Source organism: Pongo pygmaeus, chromosome 9 (genome assembly GCF_028885625.2).
Source record: "Pongo pygmaeus isolate AG05252 chromosome 9, NHGRI_mPonPyg2-v2.0_pri, whole genome shotgun sequence".
NCBI lineage: Eukaryota > Metazoa > Chordata > Mammalia > Primates > Hominidae > Pongo > Pongo pygmaeus.
The window spans coordinates 116,109,091-116,123,646 of NC_072382.2; the positions used below are offsets into that span (position 1 = coordinate 116,109,091).

At 40.2% G+C, this 14,556-nt stretch overlaps 1 long non-coding RNA gene across 1 annotated transcript in view; it reads right to left on the reverse strand.

The window, feature by feature from the left end:
• LOC129008149 (uncharacterized) overlaps positions 1-14,556 on the reverse strand; it is a 33,207-nt gene that overhangs the window by 13,911 nt on the left and 4,740 nt on the right. Inside the window, exon 2 of the long non-coding RNA XR_010127637.1 lies at positions 3,387-3,523. This is a non-coding gene — a long non-coding RNA (uncharacterized LOC129008149). The remainder of the gene's footprint in view (positions 1-3,386; positions 3,524-14,556) is intronic.

The following is a 14,556-nucleotide window of genomic DNA, read 5'->3' on the forward strand; positions in this document are numbered from 1 at the left end:
AAGAATGACAAAATGGGGTGTATTCTAGGAATACAAGAATAGGTTAGCATTTGAAATCAATAAGCATAATTCATTATATTAACAGAATAAAGAAGCAATGCAATATGAACATCTCCATAGATGAAGGAAAAGCAATTAGCAAAATTCAATATCCACTTATGATAAAAAAAATCAGCAAACTGGAAATAGAAGGAAACTTCCTCAATCTGATGAAAGGCATCTATTAAAAAATCTATACTTAACATTAAATTAGCTGAACTCTGAACATTCTCCTACTAAGATTGGGAATAGGGAAAGATGTCTGTTCTCATCATTTCTACTCAACATTATGCCAAAAGTCCTAACCAGTGCAAAAAGGCAAGAAGAAAGAAAGGACATAAGGATTGGAAAAGAAGAAGTAAAACATTATTTGAAGACCATATTATTTTTTATGTAGAAAGTTCTAAGAAATTGAAACAAAAATTAATAGAACTAAAACATAAGTTTAGCAAGATCTCAGGATATGAGGTCAACATGCAAAAATCAATTGTACAGTATTTCTATATACTAACAACAAACATTTTTATCCATTTGTAATAGTGTCAAAAATAAATAAAATGCTCAGGAATAAATTTGACAAAAGACATGCAAAATATGTTGAAAACTACAAAACATGGGCTGGGTGTGGTGGCTCATGCCTGTAATCCCAGCACTTTGGGAGGCTGAGGCAGGAGGATCATTTGAACTCAGGAGTTGTAGACCAGCCTGGGCAACATGGTGAAACCCCGTGTCTTGCAAACATACAAAAAAAAAATTAGCCAGGCATGGTGGTGTGCACCCGTGGTCCCAGCTACTTGGGAGGCTGAGTTGGGAGGACCACTTGAGTCTGGGAGGTGGAGGTTACAGTGAGCTGAGATCACACCACTGCACCCCAGCCTGGGTGACAGGGTGAGACCCTGACAAAAAAAAAAAAAAAAAAAAAAGAAAAAACATTACTGAGTAAACATTTAAAAGACCGAAATAAATGCAGAGATATACCATTTTCATGGAACAGAAGGCTCAATATTGCTAAGATGTCAGTTCTTCCCCTATTGATTTATGGAGCCAATGCAACCCCAGTGATAATACCTATACCTATAAGGTATACCTTACACCTGTATAAGTATAGGTCAATTGATTTTTTTTTTTTTTTTGAGATGGAGTCTTGCTCTGTTCCCCAGGCTGGAGTGCAGTGGTGCAATCTTGCCTCACTGCAACCTCCACCTCCTGTGTTCAAGAGATTCTCCCACCTCAGCCTCCCAGTAGCTGGGATTACAGGCATGTGCCACCACGCCCAGCTAATTTTCTGTATTGGTCAATTGATTTTAAACAAAGATGCCCAATAAATTCAATGAAAAAAGGGAATTTTGTTCAACAAATGATGCTGGAACAATTGAACACACACACACAAATATATATTTGAGTATGTGAACATATATGTGTGTGTATATATATATATATGTAAAGATAAAGCTTGGCCGCATCTTATACCCTACCTACAAAAAAATTAATTTGAGGTAAGTTATATACCCTAATATAAGAGCTAAAATGATTACACTTTTAGTAGAAAACAGAGTAATATTATAAGCTAAAAAAATCCTAAGCTCCCTAACTGAACAGACCCCCTCTTAGCCAAGGGGACCCCAGTGAAACCCACAAATCTGAGTTCTTGGTTATGATGAGAAGTGAAGTCAGTCACGCCTCGTCATGGAGCATAGGCACAAATGACCAACATTAATGTTAAAACAGAGGTCATAAGACTGACAAAACAGGCTTTTTGTGGCAATAGAATACCAAATTACAAAAAAACCTGTCTATGCAAGGCTAGGGTTAAGTCACACACCATAAAATCCCGTTAGTGTGTGTGTGTGTGTGTGTGTGTGTGTGTGTGTGTGTGTCTGTTTTAAGTAACCTGGTATAATGTGGCTTACTTTCCAACCAGACTCTAGTGTAGCATCACATGACAGATAGCAGACTGTGTATCTTAAGCTTTTTTTTTCTACTGACTTCAAGTATTTAGATAAAGCTTCACTCTTTCAAACCGATTGCTAACTAAAGAACACCTAAAACCCACCTATGACTTTAAGCCCCTACTTTGAGATGTCCCACCTTTTCAGGCCAAACCAATATATACATTCCATTGATTTATGATTTTACCTGCAATTTCTGTCTCCCTGAAATATATAAAGCCAAACTATAAACCGATTGCCTTGGGCTCACTTTTTCAGGACCTCTTGAGACTGTGTATTCCTGAGCTGCAGTCACTCATATTGGCTCAGAACAAACCTCTTTAAAACGTTTTACACAGTTTAAACTATATTCTGTTAATATCGTGAGATTATAAAAATATATATATATGGCCTCTGCCCTGGTTTCCTGGCACACCTCTCTGAAAACGCTTGGAATCTCCAAACTGATGTTTTTTCAAAATATGCTAATAAGATGACTGATGGGTGGGGGCTCCTGAAGAGATGGGGACTGATTGCCAGAGGAACCAATGACGTGATTAGGGGTTGGAACTTTCAGTCCCACCCCCAATCTCCAGGATGGAGGGGCTGAAGATTGAGTTAATCACCAATGGCCAATAATTTAATCAATCGTGTCTCTGTAGTGAAGTCATTATAAAACCCTAAAGGACAGGGTTCAGACAGCTTCTGGGTTGCTGAATACAGCCACATGCAGGGAGGGTGGTGTACACAACTCCTGGAGGAAAGAAAAAGCTGAAGAAAATTTTTTTTTAAAATGGCAGCCCAAGATACCTGCAGGCTGGATATACGGTTAATAACTGTGAACAATTAATATAAACTAGGCCTATGAACAAAAGCTGAAATCTCAGCCTAGAAGCCTAGAGTATGTCAAATATTCCACTGACCTGTGTTGATGACAACCTTGCCTATAGATGAAGAACAAAGGCAGGATAAAATCAATCATCCCTCCGCAGACCCCAAGATGCCTACATACATGTTAATCTTTTACCCTATATACCTGAACCACACATTTGCTTTATCTTATTTATAACAGCACTGAGCACCATTTAGAGTTGTAAGAATGTCACCTTTCCTTCTCGGCCACCTTCTCATTTTCTGTGAAAGAGAATGTATAAGTACTGCTCTTCGGGTAGTCCACTCCGGGACACATTCTTGGTTTGCCCTGAGACTCTGTTTCCAGGGTACAGTTAAGAAATTCTGACATTCTGGGATGGGCCATTTGGAGGTGTATTTGCATAAGGACCAATGTAAACTTGGGAGAAGTTATCTAGAGGACTTTTAGACAAATGGTTAGATCTTGAGGCTCCTCAATTAGGACTCTCAACCAAAAGGAAGATCATTGTCTGCCTCTAGGAGAGCCCAAGATAGCAAAGAACTTACTCAGAGGTAAGAAGGCCCCAGGACTGGTTGATTGGAGGGGGAGAAAGATGCTTTTGAATGTGCCACTGTGTTGGTCCTTATAGAAGTCCTCTGATCAGATCAAATGGAGTTGGTCTTAAGTTTCCTGATGGAGGGAGCTATAAAAAAATGGGAAAACAAAATCACATGTTAGTGAATCCTCGTAAGTGACAGCAACACTGCTGACAGAGCCCTTCCCCATCTCAGGAGGTGTGATACTGACAAGGTGAAGCTCCAATGGCAATACCAAGGTCAATCCATGAGGCAGGCATAGTAACATTTTTAGGAAACTGAACAAGCCAATAAATTGCATTCTTTTCTTCCAACAAATTCCTGAACGAATTGAAAAAGAAGATACAGTGATGAGGTGGATGAAGAGGAAATGATTATTTTTATTACTATTGAAGTTGATGTAGAAGAATGTGAGTTTTATCTGGAGGCAGATGGAATTCCCAAGACTAAACTCCAGAACTAGACAGACTTACCTTCTCAGCCACAGGTAGTTCCAGACCCAAACCAATTTTTATAATTCAATTTCGCCTGGTTATCCTTGCATTGCTATGGTCTGAGAAAGCAAGAACTGTACCTTTTTTATTTTTCAATTATGGAAAATATAAAACATTACAAGAGTATAATAAACCTCAATGTAACTGTGAACCAAAAGGTTAAATAACAGGGCCTCCAAATAACCCACCCTAGAAGGTCAGAATTTCTTAACTGACTCTGCAGATTAGGCTTTCTCCTGTCGGAGTTGTAGATTTATAAGGAATGGATCTCTGAGGATCTCTCCTCAGCCAGAAGACTAGGTCAGAGAGGTTGGGTGACTATCAAGGATTCCCAACTAGGAAATAGCATAGGTTAAGTAGAATTGAGATATTCTAATGCCCAATCCAGAATTAAAAGTCTTATCTATAAAGATATGCTCTTAAGGAATTTTTTGTTTGAATGAAAGAAAGGAAACCCAATGCAAACTAGTTTAAACTCAAAATGGGATTTATTGGAAGGAGACTGAGGTAGTTCACAGAATCAAAAGAAAAAATACTAGAAACAAGGATACACTGAAAATTTCAGGGAATAGAAGTGTGGACACAAATACCATTAATACTCTTTGTCTCTCTTCTCATTTTTTTTTCTTTTCTTATAGGTAGTTCCTCAGAAATTTCGTTCCAATAATAAAGTCCTTGGGATTACAGATGTGTTTTAAAACTAAATTAGCACAAATTATGGTTATTCTTATAAATGCATTAGAATTATATTTATATTGAAGTGCACAGAATGTTTTTTCCTCTTTTTTCCTGGTATTACATTTAGAAAATTTACTATTAAAAAAATTTTAAAAGGCGATACCTTGATACTTAATTGTTCATCTTTCCTGGGACAAGTTATCACACTTATCTCAGTGTGCCTTAACATTGGCTTATTTCAGCATCAAATTCCTCCACTAGACAGTCTCCTTTCCAGCTTTAGGTTTGCCACTCCCCTTGAGTATCACTGTATTTTATTTGCACCCTCACCAGTCAGGAAGATTATGTTAAACTTCACTTTCTGTTGTTTATATTACAAAAACAATAAGTATTTTTTCACACACATCCTGTCCCACCAACCTACCACTCTTTGGTGTGTGGGATGTTAGGAAAGGCAGTCATGGGCAGTTTGTTGGACCCTTGCAAGCTGTGTAAGAATGTACATTGGGCCTGGAACACTTCCTTTCATGCTGATAAGGACTCTTTATGGCCTGTGCTGGGCTTATTGTCTTCTTTGGGAGAATTTCTCACTATTCCGGGCTTGATGTGTACTTCAGTGTTCCACTTGAAGTATATGGGTCATATGGCCCCTGGCCAACCCCACTGCTATGGAGGAAATGGGTCCTTTACTTGCAGCACAAGAAAGGTGCATACAGACCATCTCCCTGCGTCATCTGCAAGGTGAGACCTGCTAGCCATGGGGGACCCATGCTTACTATTAAGCCTGATCTTGTCTCTTCGCTATGTGAGTAAAGTCTTGTTCCCTCCAGTGCCTGTGACTTGATTCTCTGAGTCTTTCCCGGTGATCCCGATGCCTGCAAACCATGCCGTGGGTTGACATCTAGGGCCTGTTGCTCCTGGTGGCAGGCATTGTTATGCTCTTTCCTATCCTACCCACAGTGGGACTCTCCTAGAAATAGTGACAGGGGTCACTTGCTCAGCAGAGGGGGATGTTGGGAGCATGTGGGATATGCCCTTCCTGCATATCACTTGAGAAACACTATCTATGGAACATACTTATTTTAATTCCTTGCCATTCCTACCTTTTCATAGATGCCCAATACATCGTACTTGAAATAAATTGGCCTGTAATAAATACCACCCCAAAGATCCCGCTGGGCAACTCGGAGAGCCACAGCCCCACTCCTAGAGCCATTTCTGCGGCATCTTCCCTATGGAAGAGGGGGATGCTCCTTCACCTCAGCCCTGCCCCCCAGGGACAAAGGTGACTTGCCTGAGGCAACCAGCCCACAACCTGATTACCGCAGCTTCCCCTGGAGATGGAGTCACTGACCCAAAAAGAACAAGGGCTGAGGTTCCCAAATCCTCACCTCAGCTGCAGGTCTGATCTAGTAGCACATCCAGACATTTAGCTGGGCTAAGTGTAGTTAAGACTGTAACAAAATCGATCAATGACCTGCCAGTCCTTACTTGCTTGAGGTGGGGTGAAAACACATGATGGTATCAGGGAATTGGCATTATTGGTAGTTCTAGACTGTCCTGTATTTGAAATGCAAATGAAGAAGTTTTATTCTATACACACAGCTGTGGTTATGGCCATAAAGCCCTTGCTTTCTGACTCAAAGCTGTCTCCTTGTTCCTACAACAAATGCATGACTTACTCACTGAAACAAATCACAGATTCCATATATAAATGCATCACTAGAGATTTCGACAAGAAGAAGACCAAAAAAAGACTGTTTTCCCTGCTTAGTGAAGATGTCAGTCAGTGCCCAAGCATTCCGGGAATGTGATGGAAATTGCATATACAGAAAACTATGCTGTTAGTGTATTAGCAAGGGTGACCTATTCTTTTAGGCTATTCAGAGAAATAACTGTCATTTGCAGTGATTTTAGTCAACTGTTCTCTCTATCATTTTGTGTAATTAGGGACAGCTATTTTCTCAAGGGTAGCAAAACATGCAGAGATTCAGTTTTCCCCCCGCCCCATAGAACAGCTCCATTTCTGTAAACCTCAGAACGTTAATGGTCTTTGAGCAAAAGAAGTCATTGAGGCAGCCGCGGCATCAACATGGAACATGAGGGTAACCAGGCAGAGAGGCACAGCTGACATGTGTAATCAGCTCCGTGGGCGGAGGACGGATGAGTGACAGAGCTGTTTGCGGAATGTCCTACCTGTCCATCACTGGTGCCAAAATGCCCTCTTGGATATTCGGCCTCTTATTTTTCTCTCTGGAGATCAGAGCCCCTAAGGACGTCAAAGCTTTATGTATTTTAACATGTCAGAGGAGAAGGTGATAAAATTTTCCTGCCACACAGGGTAAAGGGAATTTAAATATGTAATTGTTTTCAGAAGTTGCTTTGTTCTAGCACTACCCTTTTATCTACTGCTCAGAGAAATGACTTCATTTAGCCAAACTTCCCCTCCCGCCTCTACCACAGGCTTTTTCAAAGCATAAGCCACATGGCTTCGCTTCATTAGCGTCTTTGTTTGTGTACTAGCATCATTGATGATATCAGTCATAGCTCTGGGAGTATGGTTTGTTCATACATTAACCATCATTAGGAACAAATAGCAAACAGCTTTTCTCAGGAGCAAAGCCCATTCCCTGAGCTGACACTTAGAGCCTAAGAAATGAAGCTCCATCTAGGTACTGTTTATGCCTGATTCTTAAGCTTTGTTTTACATTAGCTCTGGTGTAGTCTCCTGAGTTTAGACAACTAACCCCATATGCCAGTGTAGAAAGAGCTGTTGTTGTTGTTTTATAAGATTCACAAACAGTGTCCTTGTCACTGACAGCACCTAGAAGTCCCAGAGTCTTCGTTTTTTATGCTTTTTAGCTGTTTCAAGTTGTCGTTAAGTCATGGATGATCTTACCTGTGGCATCCAGAGACTAAGTGAAGTCTTGGCTCTCAACACTTCAATTTACACACCTAAATACTTTAAAAAAGAAGAAGGACATATACATTAAGAAACAATCCTTTGATTGTAGAATTGGTATCATAAGTGATAGGGTTTGGCAATAAAAATCAAACCATTGTATTACTAGCATTGGAAGAATATGATTAAGAACACTTCCAGGCCTGGCACGGTGGCTTATGCCTGCAATCCCAGCACTTTGGGAGGCCAAGGTTTGTGGATCACCTGAGGTCAGGAGTTCGAGACCAGGCTGACCAACATGGTGAGACCCCGTCTCTACTAAAAATACAAAATTAGCCAGGCATGGTGGCAGACGCCTGTAATCTCATCTACTCAGGAGGCTTAGGCAGGAGAATCACTTGAAACTGGGAGGCAGAGGTTGCAGTGAGCCGAGATGGCGCCATTGCACTCCAGCCTGAGCGACAAGAGCTAAACTCCGTCTCAAAGGGCTAATATCCAGAATCTACAATGAACTCCAACAAATTTACAAGAAAAAAACAAACAACCCCATCAAAAAGTGGGCGAAGGACATGAACAGACACTTCTCAAAAGAAGACATTTATGCAGCCAAAAAACACATGAAAAAATGCTCACCATCACTGGCCATCAGAGAAATGCAAATCAAAACCACAATGAGATACCATCTCACACCAGTTAGAATGGCAATCATTAAAAAGTCAGGAAACAACAGGTGCTGGAGAGGATGTGGAGAAACAGGAACACTTTTACACTGTTGGTGGGACTGTAAACTAGTTCAACCCTTGTGGAAGTCAGTGTGGCGATTCCTCAGGGATCTAGAACTACAAATTCCATTCGACCCAGCCATCCCATTACTGGGTATATACCCAAAGGACTATAAATCATGCTGCTATAAAGACACATGCACACGTATGTTTATTGCCGCATTATTCACAATAGCAAAGACTTGGAACCAACCCAAATGTCCAACAATGATAGACTGGATTAAGAAAATGTGGCACATATACACCATGGAATACTATGCAGCCATAAAAAATGATGAGTTCACGTCCTTTGTAGGGACATGGATGAAATTGGAAATCATCATTCTCAGTAAACTATCGCAAGAACAAAAAACCAAACACCGCATATTCTCACTCATAGGTGGGAATTGAACAATGAGAACACATGGACACAGGAAGGGGAACATCACACTCTGGGGACTGTTGTGGGGTGGGGGGAGGGGGGAGGGATAGCATTGGGAGATATACCTAATGCGAGATGACGAGTTGGTGGGTGCAGCGCACCAGCATGGCACATGTATACATATGTAACTTACCTGCACATTGGGCACATGTACCATAAAACCTAAAGTATAATAATAATAATAATAATAAAAGAAAAAAAAATGTAAAAAAAAAAAAAAAAAAAAAAAAATCACAAAGTACAAAAAAAAAAAAAAAAAAAAAAAAGAACACTTCCAATAGGAGTTACTTTCTCCAGTGCATTTCCTGTGACTTGATTTATCTGAGTGGTGAAAGACCTACTTCTGAGGAGTGGTAAATGATAGATATGGTGTAACTGAATCAAATCCTTCAGCTGATGCATTTTCCCAGTCATCTAAAATCCACAGTGCAAAGCAATCCATTGATTACTAAATTTTCAATACTTTTTACAACTAACTCTCATATTTGCTTTATGTTTGATTGATTTCTTGGGCCAAGGCTATTAATGAAACAAAAACGAGTCTAAAACAGTAGATTCCTTGAAACACACACAGACATGGCCAAAAACCTTGCTTCCTCTCTTTCCAGCATAACTTGATTATCGGTAAATGGTGACAGACCCTTTATCTGTGATCTGAACTGTCCTGTTATTAAGTGGCCAAAAAGGTTAGCCATATTTTTTTAGTTTGATGCCTCAGGTCAAATATATTGTGGACAAAAGAGATAGGAACAAACCTTCCCTATGCTAACAGCCCGTATCTGCTTGAATTCTTCCTTACCTGTGATGCAGGCAGAAAATTTCTGCACTGTGGCTGACAGTCTGTGGGTCAATGTGAGAGGGGGTCCTTAGGGAGGATGTTCCATGCCCCAGGGAAAAGCCGAGGATTGTGTAGAATTCTCTCTGCAATTTACGTGTTGCTGGAATACCTCTGCTCCCCATGGAGAAGCTGGTGGTTGGCAACGAGCAATGTTTGTGTACCTAGCCACAATGTCACAGACTTAACCTGTGGCAGGTATGATGTCTGCCAAAAACAGACAGGTCTGTCCTTGCAAAGCTTGATATTCTGTGGTTATATGACTCACTTTAGATATAATTTTGCAATTCAGCTAAGCTACCATGGATAATGAGTGGTATAAACCAGGGGTTTAGCAAACTTGTTCTGTCGAGGGAAAACATAGTACATATTTTCAGCTCTGTGGGACATACAGTCTTTTTTGCAACTGCTCAGTTCTCTCATTTGTAGCACAGAAGCGCCTATCCACAATACGTAAAAGAATGAACACAGCTGTGTTGCAATTAATTTTATTTTGAGACAAGGTGCCACTCTGTCTCCCAGGCTGGAGTGCAGTGGTGCAATCTTGGCTCCCCGTAACTTCTGGCTCCCAAGCTCAAGCGATCCTCCCACCTCAGCCTCCCCAGTAGTTGCGACTACAGGTGTGCACCACTATGCCCAGCTAATTTTTTTGTATTTTTTGTAGAGACAGAGTTTTGCCATGTTGCTCAGGGTGGTCTCCAACTCCTGAGCTCAAGCGATTCTCCCACCTCAGCCTCACAGAGTTTTGGGATTACAGGTGTCAGCCACCATGCCCGGCCACAATCAATTTTATTTACAAAAACAGGCAGTGGGCTGGATTTGGCCTGTGGCCCATAGTCTGCCAACCCTTGCTCTAGAGAAGTTGCCTTCGATTCTTTTGATTTTGCACGCTATCAGTTTAAATAAAACAAAACACTCACATACATACAAACCCACAATGCCTTAAATATGAACCCCCAATATTATATATTTTTATTTATGTATAAATCATATACAAGTACGAATGTGCTAATATATTGTCTTCGTTACAAAACATTTAAGAAAATTTTTTAAAATGAGATATAGATGAATAATGCTTTTGAATATAAATTTAATTGTGATGACTTCATACTATCATTTCCTAAGAACCGAAAGTACAATATATACTGAGGGCTAGGTTCACAGTTTATGTCAGAAGATTTAAATCCATAATTCAAATAGTTTTCTTGGTAATTGAAAAAAATTTGGCTAACTTTCTATTAGATCTAAATAGGTCCTTGTTTTTGTCTTGTGATGTCACTGGCACAAAACTGAAACTTTTTTTTATTATAACAAACATATTATTTGCTCTACACTAGACACTGCCCTAAGAGTTTCAAAAATATTAGCTTATTTAATTATCACAACAGCCCTGTGTGATGGGTACTATTAGTAACCCCTTTTTAAACATTTGAAAACGATAGCACACAGAAGTTAGGTAACTTGCCCAAAGTCAGAGCTGCTAGGTGGCTGGCTCCAGAATCCTTGCTCTTATTTACTGAATTAAGCCACCCAAGCAGGCATAGGAGAAGCATTAGCTCTTCCACTTTCTTGCCCTCCCTTATACTTTCACTCTTAGAATTCAACTTTGGTCCACACTTTCAGGAATATCACTTGTCTATTTGGTGTATGGTGACTTTAAGTCAAACTAGATAATCTAGTCCAAAAATCCACTTAACCAGGCACATGTAAACTGCAATGTACGTTGCAATATATATAATGAATGGAACTGGATGAATGAGGGCTCCACTGTCAAACCCTCAACCTTATGGAATTCCCTCTTCCCCTTTAGGAAAACCAGAGAAACGTGTCCATCTGATAGATGAACTAACTGAGGGTGCCAGGGTCAATTTGAATATTAAAAATTACTTAGCCTTAAATTTTTCTTATATTTTTGAAATATAGAAATCTTAACATATTCTTTGAATTCCCTGGTCATCTTGGGTACCTCTTGAGATATTCCATCCACAATCATCTACAGGAGTGATCTTATGTCCCAATTATATTACACGGTGTCCCCAATAAAATGTTGACCTTGTGTACAGTAATAAACATAATAAAGACTAATCTACACCATGATTAGCATTACATTAAAATAATTGCAAAGGTACAGTCAGATGTCATTGCACTAATCTTCAGCTATTATTAATCATTTTGTTAACTTAAAACCCTGCTCCTCTCTTCTCGACTTAAAAAATAATCTGCAAAGGGACTTGAGCACTGGGCAGCAGCTTGTTGTGAAATATCTCACCCAGCAGTATTCCTTCTACTTCCAATTTCTCAGTCTGTGGACTGGTGCTTAACACTCTCGACTGGTTCTCACACTTACCTGCATACCACAATCACCTGGAGGGCTTGTTATAACACAGATCACCCTGGACTGGAGTTTCTCATTGGGTAGATCTGGAACAGGCACCAAGAATTTGCATCTCTAACAGGTTCACAGGTGATGGTGCTGCTGCTGCTCCAGGTGTCACACTTTGAGAATCACTGCTCTAGATAACTATCTGGTCCAGCTCTCCCCAGGAAGCAGAAATTGGCTTTCTGTTGTCTATGTAAGTTTTCTATTCCACATAACCTTGTTTTCAGCCATCAGTCTTGATCTCACGTCCAACCCCATATCCCAGGTGAACCACTTAGAGCTATTCCTGCTGTCAGCCCTTATTCCACGCCAATTCCAGCTCAGTCCTTGCCCAGCAACTACCCACTACCAGACCTATCCTCAGCAGTAATTCCTGGCCTGTGGTGGAGCAGCAGCTGGCATAATTATGAGAAGAACTGTACAAGGTTGTATGCTTTTCTTTCTTTGCACTCTCTATTCTTACTCCGTCCAGTTTCATATGGTCACACCCGTGTTTCAACTATCACCTCAAGGTATGACTCCTGAACTGTACATGTATAGCTCTTACCTCTCTCCTGAGCCCCAGACCTACACATCTCAGCTTCCCACTGGACATCTCTACCTTGATGGGCCCTAAGCCTCTGAAACTCAATATTATGGGTTGAACTGAGTTTCCCAAAAAGATATGTTGAAGCCCTAACCCCCACTACCTATGAATGTGTCCTTACTTGGAAATAGAGTTGTTGCAGATATAATTTACTTAAGATGAGGTCATACTGGAGTAGGGTGGGCCCTTAATCTAATCTGACTAGTGTCCTTATAAAAGGAGAAGAGACACAGACACATGTGGAGAAGAGGCCATGTGATGACAGAGGCAAAGATTGGAGTAATATGCTGGGCACGGTGGCTCACACACCTGTAATCCTAACATTTTGGGAGGCTGAGGCAGGCGGGTCATGAGGTCAGGAGTTCAAGACCAGCCTGGCCAACATGGTGAAACCCCGTCTCTACTAAAGATACAAAAAATTAGCCGGGCACAGTGGCGCACGCCTGTAATCCCAGCTACTGGGCAGGCTGAGGCAGGAGAATCGCTTGAACCTGGCAGGCAGAGGTTGCAGTGAGCCGAGATCATGCCACTGCACTCCAGCCTGGCGACAGAATGAGATTCCATCTAAAAAAAAAAAAAAAAATGGAGTAATAAAGCTACAAGCCCAGGAACACCAAGGACTGCCAGCAGAAGGTAGAAGAGGTGAGGAAAGATTCTCCCCTGCAGGTCTCAGAGGGAGTATGGCCCTGCTGATATTTTGATTTTAGACTTTAGCTTCCAGGACTACCAGACAATAAATGTTGATGGTTTTAATCTACCTAGTTTGTGTGATTTGTTACAGCATCCCTAGGAAATGAATATACTGATCATGTCCAAAACCGAACAGAACAACACCTTTCCTCACCAATAACCCTAACTTGTTTTTCTCCAAAGTTCTTTTTTCAAATAATAGCAACACAGTCTACAGTCTTCTCAACTATATAAACTAGAAACTTAGATTCATTTTATACTGTTTTTTACACTTCATGTCTTATAAGTCACTAAATTTTATTACCTCTATTCCCTATCCAACTTTCTCTTTAACATTGCAACAATTTCCAAGGCACCTTTCTTTTTTTCCTCCCTTGTATTTCCAGTAAATTCTTAATATCTCCTACAGTATTCTGTTTACAAGATTAAAATACTTACAGTAATAATAGCTACCCTTTTCTGAGAGTTTACTTTGTGCCTGGAGATGTGCTAAGTTCTTTCACAGATATTTGGTCTTCACAATTTGAGGCGGTAACTACTATTATTTTCTTCATTTTATGGATTAAAAAACTGGTACCCACGTTCACAAAGCTATCAAATGTCAGAGTTGGGATTTGAAGTCTTACTCACTCTGTTATACTGTTTGTGGTACATCATGTCACCTCCACAAAGTACAAAGCACTGGCATGGCACTCAGGCCAAGCCTAAGCTATGTTTCCAGCCTGTTACCCTACACATTCCTCTAAAACCCTCGGCTCCAGGCACATGAGACTGCCCATCAGTCTCTGAACACGTGATTCACCTTTGTGCCTTTATGGCTTAGGTTGTACAGTTCCCTCAATCTAGAAAGCCAACAAGTTTTCATTGCCTAAAACTCTTCAGATACTTCAGTGCCAAGCTTACCTAGTATCTCTTTCACCAACACCCCAAGTCAGAATTACCTGTTCCTTCCTCAGGGTTGCCTACTTAGAACTTAGGCCATTCCACCTTGCTTTATAGCTAGTCATTTGCATGTTTATTTCTCCCACCATCTTTCTGGCTTCTTAATTCAAGGGCTATGTCATTTAATTTTTTCATTTAGTTTCTTTCTGTGCCTCATAACAGTGCCTCAATCAATGTTTGTTGATTTGAATTGCTAATAACAGCAATAGTAATTAGGATAATAATGTCAGCAAGCCTTTGCTAGGCATTCATACTCAACAATTTCAGTAAGATTTGAAAAATAAAGTTTTTTTTAATTTAGAAACGTTGTATCAGTTTTTCTTTGCCCACAACTGAAAAGAAATTTCTTGATCTATTTACCTATTTTGATATCATACAAGAAGCTTCATTTGAAATGCCTATTCATTTCCATTCAATTTGATGTTTCTGT